Raw genomic sequence first — 20,473 nt, 5'->3', positions numbered from 1 at the left:
TTTATTTTACTCTCTTACAGGAAACTTGGGAAGTAAGCAGGACTTCCCAGGCCTCTTGTCTTGTGTTATGGGAAACTACAGGACCCATCAGGCATTTTTAGTTTCATTTACCAGGCAGTTTATTGATCGCAAGACTTAGCATACATGATTCACAAAGTTCTCATTCTTGATAATTTTCTGCCCAAATGTAGCTTCCTGAGAAGGGCAGGAGTGATCCATCATGTGGTGGGTGTTCATGTTTCCAGTTGGCTCCAGCCCCTCCCCTCGAATCCTGTGCTTTAACAGCTGGAATCCTTCAGTGTGTTTGGGTGGCTCACTACTGATCAAATATTCAAGGCCTACAACCATTGCAGCCTTTCTTATACCTCTGCTCTTGAAGCCTCTGCTCAGGCTAACTTTGTCTCTTCCCTGCCTTTTAATTGGAAATCTGGAATTCTCTGCTCCTTTGTTTTTACCTATTTGCCTATTCGAAGTCTGTCATTCTTGGGATGGAAAGCGAGCAACTGATCATTTTTAGGAGCACTGTAAATTGGGCAGCCCTTTCAGAAAATCATAAAAATGTTTGTCTCCTTTGCCCAGTAACTCCACTTCTAGACATCTAAAGAAGTCCAGAAGTATTAAAAGACCACACACAAGAATACCTATCACAGCAGTTGAGATTACCAAAGGAACCACTGTGTGCCAGAGTAAGAAAGGGCCAAGGATGAGTCCCAGGGAACACACACACCCTTATTAGGGGTGAAGGCCAGGAAAGAACAATCAAAGCTGGAGGAGGAGGAGAACCAGGAAAGATAATTATGTCAAGGATATAACTGAAGAAGGAGGGAATGGCCAACACAAGTAAAATAAAGACCAAAACCTGTCCATTGGATCCAGCAATTAGGAACTTGAACCTTACCCCTAGATACACCTGGGAATTGGCAGGGACAGAAGGCAGACCACATGGCATTGAGAAAATGCAGAGATATCAAAAAGCTATGAACTAAAAGAGATACTAAGCAAAAGACTGGCCAAGGAAGATTTTTAGAAAGCAGACTGACTTCTTTGTTCATCCATTCGACACACTGAGTACTTTCAATGTGCCAGTAGTTCTGGGTGCAAGAATCAATAAACAAAACATAGGTTCTGCTTTCATTGAGCTTACTTTCTTGTGAGAGTAGGCAATTAACAAATGTTTTATGACAAATGATGATGAGTGTTGTGAGAAAAAAATAGTAGAGAGAGTGATGTGAGCAGAGTATAATGCTGTTTTGGATAGGGTCAAAGAAGACCCTGAAGTCATCTTTGAACAGAGATACTAAGTAAGGAAGCAGGATGGTAAGATGTGGAGAGTGGCTCTCCTCCCCACATACGTGGGCAGAGAGCAGAGCAAAGGCCCTGCTTCCCTAGTCAGAAACGGCACCGCCACCAGCAAGGATTGAACAAAATGAGTGGGTTGGAGCTGAGGTCAGGGGAGGCAGTGGGACAAGGCTAGGCCATGCTAAGGCTTGGATTTCTTTCTGAGCGGGGAAGCCACTGAAAATGTTGACCACAGGATTCTTTAAAAACTTTTATTGCTAAAAGCCTCACTCTGGCTGTATTAAGAAGGAACTATAGGGAGACTATTATAATAGTCCTCTAACATGAGCAAAACTTAGCCGCTGAAAGCTGTAGTGAGCTAGAGGAGATAGCTAGGTGAGAGACAATCAGATAGGTTGCAAAATCAGAGAAAGGGAAGATGCTGAGTGGTTAGGACTGGAGATGTTATGGGTTAGGAGATGGAAGAAAGGCAAATGAAGAGCCTGGAATATGGAAATATACAGAGGACAATTTGCAGAAATCCCTTTCTTGGAGAGCATCCCCATTACTGAGGGAAGCAACTGCTGCTTGATGAGACAGTACAGCATAGCAGTAATGGTGTCAACTCTGCCATGCTGTGGGTTTAAACCCCAGTTTGAGCAAGTTACATACTCTCCCTTTGTCTCAGTTTCTTCATCTGTAAAATTATAATAGTACCCACCTCATAAGACTGTTGTATATAATGAATTTTTTAAATTTTTATTTATTATTTTTTGAGACAGGGTCTCACTCTGTTGCCCAGGCTGGAGTGCAGTAGCGCAATCTCCACTCACTGCAACCTCCGCCTCCCGGGTTAAAGTGATTCTTGTGCCTCAGCCTCCTGAGTAGCTGGCATTACAGGTGTGTGCCACCACATCTGGCTAATTTTTGTATTTTTAGTAGAGATGAGGTTTCGCCATGTTGGCCAGCCTGGTCTTGAACTCCTGACCTCAAGTGATCCGCCCGCCTCAATCTCCCAAAGTGCTGGGATTACAGGCCTGTGCCACTGTGCCTGGCTTTTATTTAATGAATTTAAAAGATACACTCAGAACATGATAAAGATATGATATGTAATTACTGTTATTCTCACTGGGATGCAGAACAGTTTGTAGTTAAGAGCCTAGATTCTGGATCCAAATTGCCTGTGTTCAAATCCTGGCTCTGCTCCTTTACTACCTGGAGAACTTTGAAAAAGTTACAGAATTTCCCTCTGCCTGTTTTTTCATCTGTAAAATGGGTGTAATTATAGACCCTACCTCATAGGGTTATAATAGATAGGATCAGTATATGTAAAGTGCATATAATAAGCACATTTAAGTGTTTGCTATTGTTTGTATTGCTAAATTGTTGACATTGCCCATTCTGCCTTTTTACATAGCTGACCAAAGCCCAGTGCTTGTGGAGATCCCATGAGCGGTTTTCAAAGCAGAACTTTGAACCCCTGACTCCACATGTCCTCACAACAAGCAGGAGTTCTTGGTCCTGGGACAACTTGAGTAATACTGTAGTTTGGTGTGACAGAACACGTTTTTTAAAGCAGCCAACCCCACACATAAGTATACTTAGGGCAACAGTTTAGATGCCCAGAGATATTTCTAAGCAGAATACTTTCTAATGTTCTTTGAGCCCTTTTTAAAATATTTTTTCTTCATATCATCCAGCCCAAAATGTCAATTTTTAAAAAAATGTTTTAACAGAATAAACTACTTACCCAGCCCTATTTAATGTCTTAGAGACTACTTTTTTCTTCTCTTTTCTTTTCTTTTTTTTTTTTTTTTTTTTTTTTTTTTTTTGAGACAAGGTCTGGCTCTGTAACCCAGACCAGAGTTCTGTGGCAAGATCATGGCTCACTGCAGCCTTGAACTTCTAGGCTGAAGCAATTCTCTCACCTCAGCCCCCAAGTAGCTGGGACTACAGGCACATGCCACTACACCTAGCTAATTTTTTGACTTTTTGTAGAGAGGAGGTCTCACTATATTGCCCAGCCTGGTCTCGAACTCCTGAGCTCAAGCAATCCTCCCACCATGGCCTCCCAAAGTGCTAGGATTACAGGCATGAGCCACCGCACCTGGCAGAGACAATATTTTACTATTGAAAACATTGACTTCTCATAAGGGAAATATTCAGTCTCTGTATGAGGATTGGTTTTGGTTGTGTATAACAGTAAACTTACACTGATTCAAACAAAATAGTTTCTTTTCCCTCACACATGCAAGTGTGACTTGGTATGTGTGGCTACTCTGCCCCACAAGATTGTTAGGTGTCCACTTTCAGGTCTAGGTGTCTTGGTGTCCCACAGTCCTTACGGTATTACTCTCAGGTGCACAATCCAATATGGCTGAGCAGCATAACCACATTCCAAGCAGCAGGATTCAGGTGAGTGGGGACAGAAGAAGAGATAACTCAGAAATTGTGCACACTTCTTACACTTCTTTTCACATTCCATTGGCCAGAACTTTGTCATATGGCTATTTTTAAAAAAAACCTAAAGACTAAAACAAGTATTTGCATGACCATGCACCAACTAAAACAGCTAAATGAATGATTATAGAAGGAGAATAGTTTATTTTTTTTTCACTTCTATTTTGTACTATTGCTAATAGGGAGAATATATTTAAAGGCAAAATAGCAACCACTGCCACAGTCATACAATTTTTATTAGAATAATTGTTAATTTCATGAAGGTTTTTCTGATCTGTGACTTCAAAACCCATGACACATACTGTAAGCTGAGATCTGAGAAGTCTTTTAAAATAATGTTTTAGAATTGAAATGTGTCAATGAAAACAAATACAAAAAATATCAAAACTTAAAAAATGAAAACTAAGCAAATCCAAGCTGCTAGTGCTCAGTAAATGTTACAAGACATGTTGAAAATATGTACCTTCTTACCAGATTTTAGGCCCAGTTATATCTCACGTTGACATTTCTATATAAATAGCATAAAAGTAACAAAAGACACTTTTTAAGTGGCTAGGAGAAAATGACTGATGCAAAAATGAGATGTAACGAAGAACATCAAAGCTCCAAGGTTAATTACACACTTGTGCTAGAACCTCAAGGGAAGTCAGGGTACACCATCCCTCTGATTTGGTGTCTGAGGACTTTGAGGTAAAAGTGACTTGCTGGCCTCATTTAGAGTAGTCAGAGAGAGGGGAATCCCACATGGTTAATTTTCATTCTTCTTAGGAGGGAAATGTTGCAAGGGCTAGCATATTTTTATAGCTGAGACTATACAAAAAGATGGCAGTAACCCAAGAAGGCAAGAGGTCAGTGAGTTGACACAGAACTTGAGGAAGGAAATGCTGACAAAACCTTATGCTAAGAATCTGTGAGGATATCTGAATCTGCAGTTACTTTAAGACTCATTTGTTGTGCTGGAAATCTGAAAACATTTCTATTTAAAGATTCTTTAAAAGTATCTTAAAGGCTTTTAGCACTTACTCAGATCATAAGAACAGAATGACCTAAAACATAACCAATTTAAAGAGTCATGATTAAAAAAAAAAAAAAAAAAAGCATTTCTGGGAACATGAGCCTCACAAAGTCATAGAAATAGGAAATGGAAATACTTAATCAAGTTAAAGTCACTAATATTTAGAAAGCCTCAGTTGTTCGAGGGCACATTTCCTTGTGTCTGTTACAAAAGCCAGTTTATTCCAAGAAAAATACAGAGAACTGTTGTGTTGACATCTAGTAAAACAAACAAAGACCAATCAGGCCTTTAACAAACAGCCCTTTGTTGCCATAAAACTGCCCTAGCCTCTCTGTTCCCTGAATGGTTCTAGTGTCTGACTACATGACTTGAGAGGAGACAAAAATGCCTGTACCCCACCTCCTGCTACACAGAAGAATTTTGGAACTAGGTTTACTACTTGTCCCTACAGCCTGAAGTAGATCAGCAGATTCAGGCTGGGCCCTTGGAGCCTACTGGATAAAGACCATGCCCCCATACCAGGCGGCGACTGATTTGCTCTCAGCAAAAGACAGAGCAAGCCCTTGGATTAATAAGCATGTAGTTACCCCATATGCATATAAAACTATCATATATCTATACAAATTAAAACTTAAAGTGTGTAGAGCCTGGCTGTCATCGGACTGGTTTACACCTCACACCATGTGACGGATTGGACACAGACTGCTCTGTGTGCCTTTACGTGAATGCATTGCAAAGACAACCATACTCTTTGGCTACTTCCAGAGAATCTTTAGAGATTCCTGTTAAATATCAATTTTTTCAACTGCCATATATTTCATGTCTACTATGTGTAGGTTACACACTTTCTAATCCTTAAATAATACTGATATATGGGAATTAGATTCATAAAGTACAGTTGAGGAAGCCAGGGTTTAAAGAGGTTAAGTGACTGCCCAAGATGCAAAGGCAGCCAGCCTGACTCCACAGAATGTGTTTTCCCATACTCTGTCTCTTTACACCTCCTTAATTTCTTCAAACCTACCTAATTTTGGGGCCTAAAGTAAGCAATTTACTAGCCTGAAGCTCAAGCTCCAACCACCTTGTTCCTGCCCCCCGAATCTTGAATAACAACATGCAAAACTCACATACTTGGTTATTCTGAGAACTGAAACCTACATAAAAATCCTCCTAAACTCATTTTTATTTAAATTGCTTTTTCCAAGCCTATTACTAAAGGTACTAAAAACAGTGTGAGCTAAACATGTGGTAGCCTCACCCACCACACCTAGAATAGCTTTTCCTGTCTTCTCCCACTTTCCTTGCTTCCTTCCCTCCTTGTTATTGCTGAAGACTGAAAGCAGCAATGATGGCTCAGGCTCTCTTAGTGGACCATGAGCTATTTGAGGAAAGAAGCAGTTTGATTTTGCATCCCTCAACCCTTACACACAGTGCCTGACTGGTTCCATAAATGCTTTGTTGAATGAGTGACACCCATAGGAAGTTCACAGTGGTACAACTTTATTGAGAGTTGCTTTGCAATGTAGTCATTAACAAAGCTACCATTGTAAGCTGTTTAGAATTTGAGTTAAGAAAACTGCAGATTCATTTTAGAGATAGTGCTATTCTGCAAATCCCAAACACAAGAAATGATATTAATGGAAAGAAAGCATATTGATAGGGTTTGAATGTTTGTCTCCTCCAAATCTCATGTTGAAATGTAATCCCCAATGTTGGAGGTGGGACTTGGTGGGAGGTGATTGGATCAGGAGGGCAAATACCTCATGAATGGTTTAACACCATCCCCTTGGTGATAAGTGAGTTCTCGCTCAGGTCACGTGAGATCTGGTTGTTTAAAAGAGTCTGGAACATCTCCCTTCTCTCTCTCACTTCTGTTCTTGCCATGTGATACACCTGTCCCCCTTCACCTTCCACCATGACTGTAAGTTTCCTGCAGCCCTTGCCTAGAGCAGATGCTGGCATCACACTTCCTGTAGAGCCTACAGAACTGTGAGCCAGTGAAACCTCTTTTTTAAAATAAATTGCCCAACCTCAGGTATTCCTTTATAACAATGCAAATGAACTAATACAGACATTCTTTCCCCTTCCATTTCCAAATAATGCCTTCTCAACTCTGACATCTTCTTGGCAGCAAACAAGACTTTTGTAGTTTGTCAGGTTCCAACCTGAGATGAGGTCTGAGGGGAGCTGGTGGACGAGTGGTGGGTAGCTGAAAGAACACTCGAGGAGCCATAGGCAGTTGGGACATGGCTTTATTCTCTCCCCCTCTCCTACAGAGTCAGCAGTGCCATTATATTCCTCACAGACAACAGTGGCTTAAGGCCAGACATGGGCTCACATACACAGGTTACATTAAATTACTACGTAAATGTGATTACGTAGTGCACAAGATTTTGTGCCTGCACTCCAAACCCGCTGTGTCATACTGCACTGGATGTCTGCCTTGGTCTACTCCTGACTGAAGCATAGCCATTTTCTTTATACTCCACCCCCTAGGCCAAGGGAGTCCTCTTAGTGGGGAGATGTGCCCACAGGGCAGAGCCCTGGACCCAGAGGCCACAGCAGCAATACAGGGAGCAACAGCTCACTATTAACATTCTCGCTATGCTGCCCATAATTATTAGAGTCCAGCATAGGCCAGAGCCCAGAGATGCGCACCATGTTTGTAGGGGGTCATCGGTAAGACTTTCAACTGCCTTGATTTCCTGGGAAACTCCTTGCAAAGCTGCTGTTACATTTTGTTGATTGTCAGGGATAAAAGTACAACATTGTATTCCCAAAAGATGTCAGGGATGAAAGTACAACATTGTGTTCCCAAAAGAGCACAGGTGCCACCTTGGGGAGCAGTTAATATGTCTAGGGCCACCTGGTTCTGCAGTACTACCTTCCTGGTTTGATCAACCTCATCTGTCAACAGAAGGAGGACAACTTGGGTGTAATTCAAGGCTTGAGCAGTGTGCTCAGCAAGGGCTGCAACTTGTATTTCTACAGTTATGACACCTGCTCCAGGGATGGCTAATGCTAAGGGGTAGAGCCATCTGGTTTTGCACTCGCAAAAACCAGGAACGTAGCTCCTCTCAGTTATGTGGGTGTCTAGGCAATGTGGGAATACTAGCGGCAGGCACATAAGTCCACTCCCAGGTACAGCAGCCAGTACAGTTCACTGGCAAAAAACCATCCCGTGTCTCCATAGACCCGTAAACTCCCAGGGGGGCACAAAGTCTACTGGGGCCTGGCCTTGATGAAGCTGCCTATTCCACCACACCTTTGGTGTGGTGACATATGTTATATTTGTGCAGGCTATGGCGGGTAACCACCCCATGGTGGCATTACCCCAATGCTGCTCTATACATCATGGTACCTGTGTTGGGGGCTAACCCCCCACTAACCAGCCCTATCCATCATAAATGCTATGGGTCAACCAGGGGGTGGGCATGCCATGGGTTTGCGGCACTCCCTATCCAAAGCTTGCCGTGTCATGTTCCAAACGTTGGCCATGGGACTCCAAGTCTCTAACCACATCCGGTTTTCCACAGAAGCTGGATGTATGTGCCAGGGCAAGTCATCTGCAGCTGCTACTGGAAGGGCGGTGCAGATCCAACAGTTGGACACATTGGTCACCTCAGCATAGCCCATTCCACAATGCTGTTAGAGCATGTCAACTTATGGTCGAAACGACAAAACAGGCACTCACAGGTAAATCACTCTTCTCAGGCAAAATACAAGCCAACCTTTTATCTCTGGATAACAATGCAGCCACCAAGGGCTTCTGCCCTGGGCAATGGTACCACAGCTTCTCAGTTCCCCATGGTTTCTTTGGGTCCTGTGTTCGTGCCAAAGTCACTGGGGGGCCCACAATAGGCCACATAGACAATACAAGGTTGGGGGGGGGTTCCTTCCCTGAGCACTCCCCTACGAGCAGTCAATCGTGGAAGCCATGTATTGAATACCCAAGGAGTGGCATGTAAATCATACTGTAGGTCCTCCCCCCAGAGGGCTACGATGGCCAACTGTTGGCAATGGGGGCTTGGAGGGTCCATGTTCAAAGCCAGGTTTTTTGTTCCCCTGCCTTTAGGGGCATTAGGGCAGGCAACCACAGGTTACTGTTGGTCCCCATGCCTGGTCAGAGAAGGTCATCCTTCTTTCCATAGGACTTGCCACATGGCCTGGCCCCAAATGGGCCAGTGAGCAACTAGCCAATTGTGTACCTTCCAGGTAGTTAACCACAAGGTCGGGCCTCAGTAAACGGCCCAGCTATCGGGGCAGATTATCATACGTGTCTCCTCCTTGGTGATCACCATCCATACTGCCCTGAGTTCAGCTCATTGACTACTTTTTCCACCTCTGGTATCAAACCATATGGTATCAGTACTAGGCTGGACTGCAACAGCGGTCCAGGCAGCAATAACACCCTGGCTGGACCCATCTGTATACCATGCTCCATCGGGAGGAGGAGGTGCCCCTCTTTAAATGGTGGTGGCTCAGGGTTTAAGGGTGCCTCAGGCTGACCCATGGCCTTATCTTGCATCAGCACTACAGGTCCCAAGACTTCTTGTAATTCTGCTGCTAAGGGGCTTGTACTCAGGGTACTCTGCTGTTCTGACTAGGCGCCCCACTTTGCTAAGGTAGATGTCTGTGCCGTCCCAGTCTGGAGGGTCATTACCCATAAAGGTACCCACCCCACTATTGGGTAAGTCATCTACAGGCATGACTAGTGTTGCTTGTCCTGTCACACTCTCACAAGCCTGAAGGGTGGCATATGCAGCTATTAACTGCTTCCCTATCAATGAATACCAGAGCTCAGCTCCCTTCCAAACTTGGGACAAAAAGCCTGCCAGTGTTCTAAAGCCCTCTGTGTGCTGCCATAGGCCCCGCCAAAAGCATCTGTGGTCACATGCACATCAAGTTCAAATGGGCACCCCTGGTCAATTACTTATAGGGCCTGTGCTTGCTGTATGGCCCACTTGGCTGCCAGAAAAGCCATCTCAGCCTCATTGTCCCAATCCCAAGTAGTTCCCATTTTTGTCAACTGATACAACGGTTTTACCATCAGAGCCAAATGGGGTATAAATGCCCAACAATATCCCAAGAGGCCCACAAAAGTCTGTAGTTGCCTCATCGTTGTGGGCTGGGGATATGCCTGAATTTTATCAATGATGGCCTCTGGTATGGCCTTTGTTTTACCCAAGCAGATAACTATCAAGAATTTGGCAGACAATCCAGGCCCTTGGACCTAGGATTTGTTGACTGCCCAACCGCATGCTGCCAAATGTTGTTGTAAGAGGCGTGCTGCCACTTCTAAACCTGCAAGAGAATCAGAGGTTAACATAATATCATCAGTATAATGGAATGGGTGGATTCCCTTTGGACATTTCCAGGCAGCTAAATCCATGGCAAGGAGACCATGACATATGATGGGTCTCTGCACATAGGCCTGCGGCAGCATGTGAAAGTCCATTGTTGCCCTTCCCATGGCAAGGCAAACTGTTCCTGGCTCTCTGGAGCAATGTCATTTGAGAAGAATGTATTGACCAAGTCCACCACATAGTGGTACTCTCCCAATATCATCATCAAGGGGTCCATCAAATCCATGATAGAGGGTACAGCTGCATGTAAAAGGGGTGTTACTTTATTTAGTTCTCAATAATCCACCGTCATCTGCCAAGTTCCGTCAGGCTTCTTGACTGGCCATACTGGAAAATTGTAGGGTCCATGGTGTTACACACTATCTGCACCTTTTCTAACTTCTTAATAGTCTCAGTTATCTTTGTATGCCCACCTGGCAAGTGGTATTGACAGGTGGAAGTAATCCGTAAGGGTTGTGGCAGGACATGGAGCTAGTGATGAGTATGTCTGCGGAGTACCAGCTTAACCACACATACTCGGAGTCTGAATTCTCTGGCCGTGGTTTGTAAAGCCAAGCTATGTAAAATATCCACCTCCAAAATGTATTCAGGTATGGGAGAAACATCATAGTTTATAAGTGGGGAGCCAAGCAGCCAATGCCAAGGTGCAAAGATACAGATTTCACTTTCACTGACTGGCATCCATAGCCATCTATATATGCAACCTTGACTGGAAATGTATCAAAGTTCCCATAGACAAGACTACAATCTGTGTCAGTGTCTACCAGCACCAGCGCCCGCTGTATGTTGGTGGGGGACCAGTGGATTGTCAATTCCACATGTGGCCACTGGTTGTCCAGTGTCCCCCCAAGCCAGGTACCTCTGCCAGTTCCCTAATCAAACACAAAAAGTTCTGTACCTCCATCAGTCTGCAAGTAGTGCTTGAGCTGGAGTGTCCAGGGGGACTGAGTTGAGCAGCAACATCCTGCCACCTCTTGGGCATTTTCCAGAACTGCTGCTCTAGGGACAGTTGCCTCCACAAATTTAACGGCACTTCATTGGGTTGCCTATCAATTTTCTCTTGGTCAACCCTATCCAAAATCAAATCAATCCATATCTGGTGACTTGCGGGTCATCCACTGGGGCCCGTTTTTGTCCCGTGAGGTGGCCCCCCGCAGAAGGGATACCGTTCCTTTTTTCATGGTGTAGATTCCTAGGTCCCACTAATGGCCCTTTGCTTCCCCAAGGGCCGCCATAGCAGCAGTCACTTCATGTATGTGGCACTTCATGTATATGGAGTGAGGAGAGCAGTCAGGGAGCCGAAGGCACTCGGCGGGGCAGAGCCCAATACAAGGTCCCTCATGTGGGAGGTAAAGCGTTCATCATCTGGCCCTCGGGTATTCAGATTGAACATAGCCTGCTGTATGCCCATCTCCCAAATTACTTTGCACCAAATCTGTATACGACTGCCATTTACTCACAGTTTCTGGTATTTCTCTGGTGTCATTCCATACCATTTGTATGGCCACCATCAGCCATTCAATTAGGGTGTGCTCACCTTGTCCCTGTGATAACTGCCTGCTCACCTGCAACTGCTGATGGAGGGAGGGATGGGTCATAATGGAGTCCAACTTTTCCATTTCAGAGGCAGGGGAGACGATACCTTTGGTTCCCTCATTCCAAAAGCAAAGCATCCAGGTGGGTAGCGGTTCCCCTAAGTGCTGCCAACACTGTTTACCTAATTCCTGCAACTCAGTTGGGGTATAGTCAGTGTATGACATGTTCTCCATCATGGTAGGGGGTCCATGAGCCCACCCCTGGGATCCCAATGGCTGTTCATGCTCTATTTCCTGATGGACCACTGGGTGAGCCCATAATAGAGGGTCTTCCTTCTCAGTATCAGACTGAGTTGGGGGTCTCCGACTGGGATGATAGGCTCAAGCCCACACTAACGACAACCCCTAATTCTCATTCCAAGCTGTGTATCTGGGACTCCAGGTACTCTGCTTGCCCCTGGAGGTCCCTGACCTGTGTTGTATCCTACAGGGCCGAGTGCACACTTCCCATAGCGCAGTCAAAAGCGCCCATCCAATTCTGCCAGCAAAGGCGTGCTCCTTCTTGGTGCTCTCTGCTACCAGGTATTTCAGCACCTTCTCCATGCTCACAGAGGACCTGTCCACTGCTCCCCATGTTTCCACCAGGGCCCATCCCAGCAGCACTGCTGCCACTGGGTACCATAACATGTTGGGGCCACATGACTCCTTACTCTGGATCATCAGGGGCTGAGGGCTCATTCTGCTCAGAATCCTGCCGACTATGACAATTATCAGGTTCCAACTCAGGCTGGGCTCTGAAGGGAGCTGGTGGATGGGCGGCAGGTAGCTGAAAGAACACTTGAGGGCCCATAGGCAGTTGGGACATGACTTTATTCTTTCCCCCTCTACTACAGAGTCAGTAGTGCAGTTATATTTGTCACAGGGAACCGTGGCTTAAAGCCAGATATAAGCTCGTACAAACAGGTTACATTAAATGGCTACATAAATGTGATTACATAGGGCATGGGATTGTGTGCCTGTGCTCCAAACCTGCTGTGCCATGCTGTATCAGATGTCTGCCTTGGCCTACTCCTGATTGAAGCACAGCCATTTTCTTTTTCTTTTTCTTTTTTCCAGTTTTAGAATTTATTGACACTATTAAATGACCACTTAATAATAAACCAATGGGCTTTTTATTACCAATATTAAAATTAGCATGTAGTAGCTCCTACTTTATTTATCTTTTTTTTGTTATTATACTTTAAGTTCTGGGATACATGTGCAGAACATGCATGTTTCTTACATAGGTATACACGTGCCATGGTGGTTTGCTGCACCCATCAACCCATCATCTACATTAGGTATTTCTCCTAATGCTATCCCTCCACTAACCCCTACCCCCGACAGGCCCCGGTGAGTGATGCTCCCCTCCCTATGTCCATGTGTTCTCATTGTTCAGTTTCCACTTACGAGTGGTTTTCTGTTCCTGTGTTAGTTTGCTGAGAATGATGGTTTTCAGCTTCATCCATGTCCCTGCAAAGGACATGAACTCATCCTTTCTTATGCCTGCATAGTATTCTATGGTGTATATGTGCCACATTTTCTTTATCCAGTCTATCACTGATGGGCATTTGGATTGGTTCCAAGTCTTTGCTATTGTGAATAGTGCTGCAATGAACATACATGTGCATATGTCTTTATAGTAGAATGATTTATAATCCTTTGGGTATATACCTAGTAATGGGATTGCTGGGTCAAATGGTATTTCTGGTTCTAGATCCTTGAGGAATCACCACACTGTCTTCCACAATGGTCGAACTAATTTACACTCCCACCAACAATGTAAAAGTGAAAGTGTTCCTATTTCTCCACATCCTCTCCAGCATCTGTTGTTTCCTGACTTTTTAATGATTGCCATTCTAACTGGCATGAAATGGTACCTAATTGTGGTTTTGATTTGCATTTCTCTAATGACCAGTGATGATGAGCCTTTTTTCATGTTTGTTGGCTGGAGAAATGTCTTCTTTTGAGAAGTGTCTGTTCATATCTTTCACCCACTTTTTGATGGGGTTCTTTGTTTTTTTCTTGTAAATTTGTTTAAGTTCCTTGCAGATTCTGGATATTAGCCTTTTGTCAGACAGATAGACTGCAAAAATTTTCTCCCATTCTGTAGGTTGCCTGTTCACTCTGATGATAGTTTCTTTTGCTGTGCAGAAGCTCTTTAGTTTAATTAAATGCCATTTGTCAATTTTGGCTTTTGTTGCCATTGCTTTTGGTGTTTTAGTCATGAAGTCTTTGCCCATGCCTATGTCCTGAATGGTATTATCTGTGTTTCCTTCTAGGGTTTTTATGATTTTAGGTCTTACATTTAAATCTTTAATCCATCTTGAGTAAATTTTTGTATAAGGTGTAAGGAAGGGATTCGGTTTCAGTTTCCTGCATATGGCTAGACAGTTTTCCCAACACCATTTATTAAATAGGGAATCCTTTCCCCTATTGCTAGTTTTTGTCAGGTTTGTCAAAGATCAAATGGTTGTAGTTGTGTGACGTTATTTCTGAAGTCTCTGTTCTGTTCTATTGGTCTATATATCTGTTTTGGTACCAGTACCATGTTGTTTTGGTTAGTATAGCCTTGCAGTATAGTTAGAAATCAGGTAGCGTGATGCCTCCAGCTTTGTTCTTTTTGCTTAGGATTGTCTTGGCTATATGGGCTCTTTTTTAGTTCCATATGAAATTTAAAGTAGTTTTTTCTAATTCTGTGAAGAAAGTCAATGGTAGCTTGATGGGGATAACACTGAATCTATGAATTACTTTGGGCAGTATGACCATTTTCATGATATTGGTTCTTCCTATCCATGAAAATGGAATGTTTTTCCATTTTTTTGTGTCCTCTCTTAATTCCTTGAGCAGTGGTTTGTAGTTTTCCTTGAAAAATCCTTCACATCCCTTGTAAGTTGTATTCCCAGGTATTTTATTCTCTTTGTAGCAATTGTGAATGAGAATTCACTCATGATTTGGCTCTCTGTCTATTATTGGTGTACAAGAATGCTTGTGATTTTTGCACATTGATTTTGTATCCTGAGACTTTGCTGAAGTTGCTTATCAGCTTAAGGAGATTTTGGGCTGAGACAATGGAGTTTCTAAATGTACAATCATGTCATCTGCAAACAGAGACAATTTGCCTTCCTCTCTTCCTATTTGAATACACTTTCTTTCTTTCTCTTGCCTAATTGCCCTTGCAGAACTTCAATACTATGTTGAATAGGAGTGGTGAGAGAGGGTATCCTTGTCTTGGAAGCACAGGCGTTTTCCTTATATAGTCACTTGATATTTTCTTCTGACTCAGATTGTGGACTGAAAAACGGCCACAACTAACAAATTAGGTGAGATTCTTACCATGTTATGACTGACTTGCTTTAATCTCATGATCCAAACTCTCCAAGTGTGAGAGAAAAAATCAATTTCTGTTGACCTGCTGAAATCAGAGTTGCCACATAGGCTGTTTTTGTTGGTTACTAGAAGCTGTTTGATTTGTCCCAGTTTGATTTGTCCCAGTGGAAAGTAATTTTTTTTTTTTCTGAGAAAAATAGAGATAAATTTTATCTATAACAAGTTTACCATTCTTTTAAAAATGGCAACTTCACTCCATTTTGAAGTGTAAGATCCACCCGTCAAATACACAAACCTTAAGAGTCCTGCTTGATGAATGTTTACAAAGTGAGCACACCCAGGTTAATTACCACTGAGATCAAGATAACCAGAAAAGCCCTTCATGTCTCATCCTAGTCATTACCCGCCACAAAGATAGCCACTGTTTTGACTTCTGTCATCATAGATTTGTTGCTTGTCTTCTTTTTGAGCTTTATTAAATTGAATCATACTGTATGTCTGCCTTCTTTCAATATTACATCTGTAAGATTCACTTATATATTATAGCTACACGTGTCAGTAGTTTATTCTTCTTTATGTGGTGTTATATTCCATAGTGTGATTAAGCACAATTTACTTTTTTTTTTTTTTTTTTTTTTTTTGTTGAGTGCTTAGTAGTGGGAATAGCACAATTGACTTACAGGTTCTATTACTGATAGTCATTGGGGTTGTTTCCAGTTTTTAGCTATTATCATTACAGCTGCTGGGAACAGTCTTACACATGTCTTCTGGTGAACATAAGCATTCATTTCAGTTGGATATAAAGCCCAAAGTGGAATTGCTGTATCATGTAGTATATATATATATATATATGTGTATATACATGTTCAGGTTTAATACATACTGGCAAAACATATTTCAGTGTTCATTCCCAGTTACATTCTCGCCACCAATTATATGAAAGTTTGAGGTGCTCTGTATTCTTGTTGATGTTTAGTTTCTTCAACGTTTTCCTTTCTTTTTTAATTTTTACTTTTTTTTGGGGACAAAGTCTTGCTCTGTCACCCAGGCTGGAGTGCAATGGCATGATCACAGCTCACTGCAGCCTCAACCTCCAGGACTCAAGCAGTCCTCTCACCTCAGCCTCCCAAGTGGCTGGAACCACAGGCACATGCCATCAAGGCCTGGCTAACTTTTTAATTCTTATTTTTGTAGAGATGGGGTCTCACTGTGTTTCCCAGGATGGTCTCAAACTCCTAGGCTCAAGCAATCGTCCCACCTCAGCCCCCCAAAGTGTTGGGATTACAGGTGTGAGCCACTGCTCCTGGTCTATTTTTACTTTTTTAGAGACAAGGTCCCCCTCTGTCACCCAGGCTGGGGTATAGTTGCATGATCATAAGTTACTGTAACCTCAAACTCCTGGGCTCAAGCTATCTTCTGCCTCAGCCTCCTAAGTAGCTAAAACAAACGACAGGTATGCACCACCACACCCAGCTAATGTTTACATTTTTGTAGAGATGGGGTTTCACTACGTTGCCCAGGCTGGTTTTGAACTGAAACTGCCTTTGCAAAGATTATGACAGTGAGAGAAGTCTATCATGGTTGACTTCATCCTGCTTCTAGACTCACAGGCAGGCTGGCCTTGCTTATTCCTCAGCATAGGCCAAGCTAACAATGGGAGAAATTTAGTTTTTAGTTTAGCATTGAAGCAAAAATAATAACAGTCCTCCGTAAAACTCATCCCCTCTTTGTTCTGGGACTGAAACCAGCTTTGTAAGACCAATGAAAAGTCACAAGATTAGGGTTATGAGAGGAGACTGAATTCTACTAAAATGTAGGTGTAAAGATAACTAACCATTGTTCCCTAGATTTTCTATAATCCCTTACTGCTCAGGAGTCATGTGGCCAGAGGTCACAAGATTTGTGACTTCTCCAATCGCTCCTATAGATAACATCACTATTGTAGAACCTAAGATGGGTCTTTTGAGATGTTTTCAGACTTTTGCACTCTGGCTACTGACTGACTCCACATGGACCTGTGGCTCATGACTCTTGTGGCCCCCACGCAGTGGCTGACACAGCACACAAGGACTGGTTTCTACATTTCTACAATGTAATCTCTAACCAATCAGCAGCACTCATACCCTAGCCCCCTGCCCACCAAATTATCTAAAAAAACCCTAGCCTCTGAGTTATCTGGGAAGCTGATTTGAGTAATAAAGTCCATCTTCTGCTTGGCTAGCCCTGCATTAATTAAACTCTTTTCTTTCTTTCTTTCTTTTTTTTTTTTTAAGACAGAGTCTTGCTCTGTTGCCCAGGTTGGAGTGTAATGGTGTGATCTCAGCTCACCACAACCTCTGCCTCCCGGATTCAAGAGATTCTCCTGCCTCAGCCTCCCATGTAGCTGGGACTACAGGCATGTGCCACCATGCCTGGCTAGTTTTTGTATTTTTAGTAAAGACAGGGTTTTACCATGTTGGCCCGGCTGGTCTCAAACTCCTGACCTCAGGTGATCCGCCCACCTTGGCCTCCCAAAGTGCTGGGATTACAGGCGTGAGCCACCATGCCCGGCCTAATTAAACTCTTTCTTTGCTGCAAAAAACCTGCTGTTCTCAGTGTGTTGGGCTTTCTGGGCAGCAGGTAAGATGAACCCATCAGGCAGAACCCATCTGATAAACTAGGGTTTATCAGAACCAACTTTTGGGTTTGTTGATTTTCTCCTGTGTACGTCAGCTTTCTCTTTAATTGGTTTCTGCTTGTGGTGTTAATGATATATAGTTTCCATCTGTAATTCCTGGTTCATCATTCCCATATCCATTGTTGTGGGTTTTTTTTCTTTTTTTTAAAATTACCTGTTCTAGGAACACCTTGTTACAATCTTTTGTTGTTATAATGTTGGATGTGTTAGACCCAACCAGCAGGCCTTAGTAAACAGAATCTCTCTCCTGTCTTCCTTTCAATTGCCCCAAGGCAGGACTCTAATGTTTCCCCGCCACTCTGATTTTGGGGTTTAAGGGGGGCAGTCTTGGGGACGGAGCCCCCTCACCCTGTGGGTTCTGACACCATCTCCAGGTTGATCGTGTTGGAACTGAATTGGAGAACACCCAGCTGGTGTCTACTGCTTGGCATGTAGCAGAAAAACCCACATTTGAGCACAGAAGTCTTCTGTATTATTGACTATTTTTGTTTTGGGTAAAAAAATATAAAAATTTTAAAACAAGGTCCTCTGTGTTGATTGTTGTGGTGGGAAAGTAAAGGAAAAACACAGTTTGAGACAGTTTTTCCTGAAACAGTGTTCTCATCTGTATTTTCTTACCTTTACTTTGAATTTATTTTTTTCCCTTGATCCTGCGAAAGGAAAATATCTTGGGCCCCCAAAATCACAAACCTAAAGGGAAAAGTCAAGCTGTGAACTGCTTAGGGCAAGGCAAACCTGCCTCCCATTCTATTCAGTCATCCCTCTACTCACTGAGATAAATGGGTATCTGATTGCCTCCTTCGGAGAGGCTAATCAGAAACTCAGAAGAATGCAACCATTTGTCTCTTATCTACCTATGACCTGGAAGCCCCCTCCCTGCTTCCAGTTGTCCCACCTTTCCAGACGGAACCATTGTTCATCTTACATATGTTGACTGATGTCTCATGTCTCCCTAAAATATATGAAACCAAACTGCCCTGACCACCTTGGGCACATGTGGTCAGGACTTCCTGAGGCTGTGTCATGGGTGTGCGTACTCAACCTTGGCAAAATATCTTTTTTTAAAAATTCTGCCTTGGCACGGTGGTCCTGAGAGTGGTGGGTGCCACCCTGTCCTGGGTGGAGGGAGGGCCTAAGGGCCAGTTAAGGCCAAAGGCGGGAGCCGGGGGGTGTAGCAGACCCTGGAATGCGGAGAAGCCAGGAGCAGGCCCAGAGGCAGCAGTGATAGGCCCGTGGAGGGTGAAAAGCACCGGACTGGGACCCAGGCCACAGGGCACCCCAGGAGGCGGGGCACGGGATCACATGACACAGAACCTGAAACACAGGCACAGGCTCACAGTAAGCACATGGACAAGTAGGCACAGGTTCACAGGTCAGATGCATACCAAGCATGGCTGGGCCAGACACTGGGATACAGTGGTGGTGTTACACACAGACCACAGGGGAGACACGGCACTATGGGACACATGGACTTGATGGCCACAATGCACAGACCAGGTCACAGAGCTCGAGGGATGTAGGAAGGAGCCTTTTGGCACTACTGCACTGGAATCATGTGAGACAAGGGTGGTGGGGCCTCTGGAGGTGCCTGGGGCGGTCCCCTGTGGCCCCACTGGGCTTAGTCCGTCTTCCACACTTCGTTGAGCAGCTTCACCACCTCATCATAGATGATAAACACTATGGCCACAACCAGGCTGACCTGGCCCGGAGCGGGACAATGCCCTTGTAGAATCCTTGAGCTCCTCCTTTCTCAGGATCTGCCAGAGGCAGTCCATCGAGTTCCGGTATTTGTGCGCCTCCAGGCCCTACCTGCGGGTCTTAATCACGTCCAGAGGAGTGTTTCCAAAGACGCTGGCTGTGCACACCATGGCTCCGAAGACCCCAGTGATCAGCACGTTCATAGGCTTGTTGGGGTTGTCCCCTCCGTACCAACTGTGCAGGGAATGTCATGACGAAGAAGCAGATGGCCTGATTCCAGCCCTGCTTCAGCACCGTGACTGTGAGGCCCTGATACATCCCCTTCAGCCCTTGTTACCGCACAATCTTCCTAACCCGCGGAAGAATCCTCTGTACTGGGGGTTTAGGTAGGTGTGGAGGCTGAACTTCACATTGATGGTCTTCATGGGGCACATGATCACCACGGCCTCAGCCACTCCAGCGCCCAGGCAGCACAGCAGCCCGCGCGTGCTGTCCAGCGTCCCTGGGAAACCCGCATGTGGTTGCTGAGGAACCAGAACATTCCGAACCTGGCGGCCGCCTTGGGGATGGAGCCGTAGAGCAGGGAGCTGAGGCCGCGGTACAGGCCCAGGACGCCATGGTTGCAGACACTCGGCCACAACGGTCCCGGAGGCTCTGGTACCGCAGCGGGTGCGAGCGCTAGTCCAGCTGCCCTGCGTCTTCACATACTGGGTGGGGAAGGTGATGTAGATCTCGATGCCGCCCGCCAGGCCGCCTGCCAGGATCGTCTTCCCCAGGAGCGTCAGCTTGATCTTGCCAGACACGGGCGCGGCGGCCGCCAGAGCGCGTGGGGTTCGAGGCGCGGCCATGGCGGGCAGGAGGCTGCGCGCAGTGGCGGCCTCGGGTCCGAGACTTTTGAACTCCGCCCAATGAACTTTCTAAATTAACTGAGACCTGCCTGAAATTTTCGAGGTTCACAATCCTTAAGGTAACAGCTTAAGATTTTTCAGCCTTTCTCTTTTAATACATGAATTTAAAGTTACATATTTATCTTTAAATCCCTATTCGGGGATTCAACTTCTTCCTAGGTTAGTCT

The 20,473-nt window shown here is 44.5% G+C and overlaps 1 pseudogene; it reads right to left on the bottom strand.

Annotated features, from left to right (window-relative positions):
- Positions 1 to 18,546: 18,546 nt before the first annotated feature.
- On the bottom strand, positions 18,547 to 20,246 carry LOC126934920 (tricarboxylate transport protein, mitochondrial-like; annotated as a pseudogene).
- Between the last annotated feature and the right edge of the window lie 227 nt (positions 20,247 to 20,473).

The sequence above is a fragment of the Macaca thibetana genome, chromosome 14, assembly GCF_024542745.1.
Source record: "Macaca thibetana thibetana isolate TM-01 chromosome 14, ASM2454274v1, whole genome shotgun sequence".
Classification (NCBI taxonomy): Eukaryota; Metazoa; Chordata; class Mammalia; order Primates; family Cercopithecidae; genus Macaca; species Macaca thibetana.
This window is presented reverse-complemented; position numbering and strand designations above follow the sequence as displayed.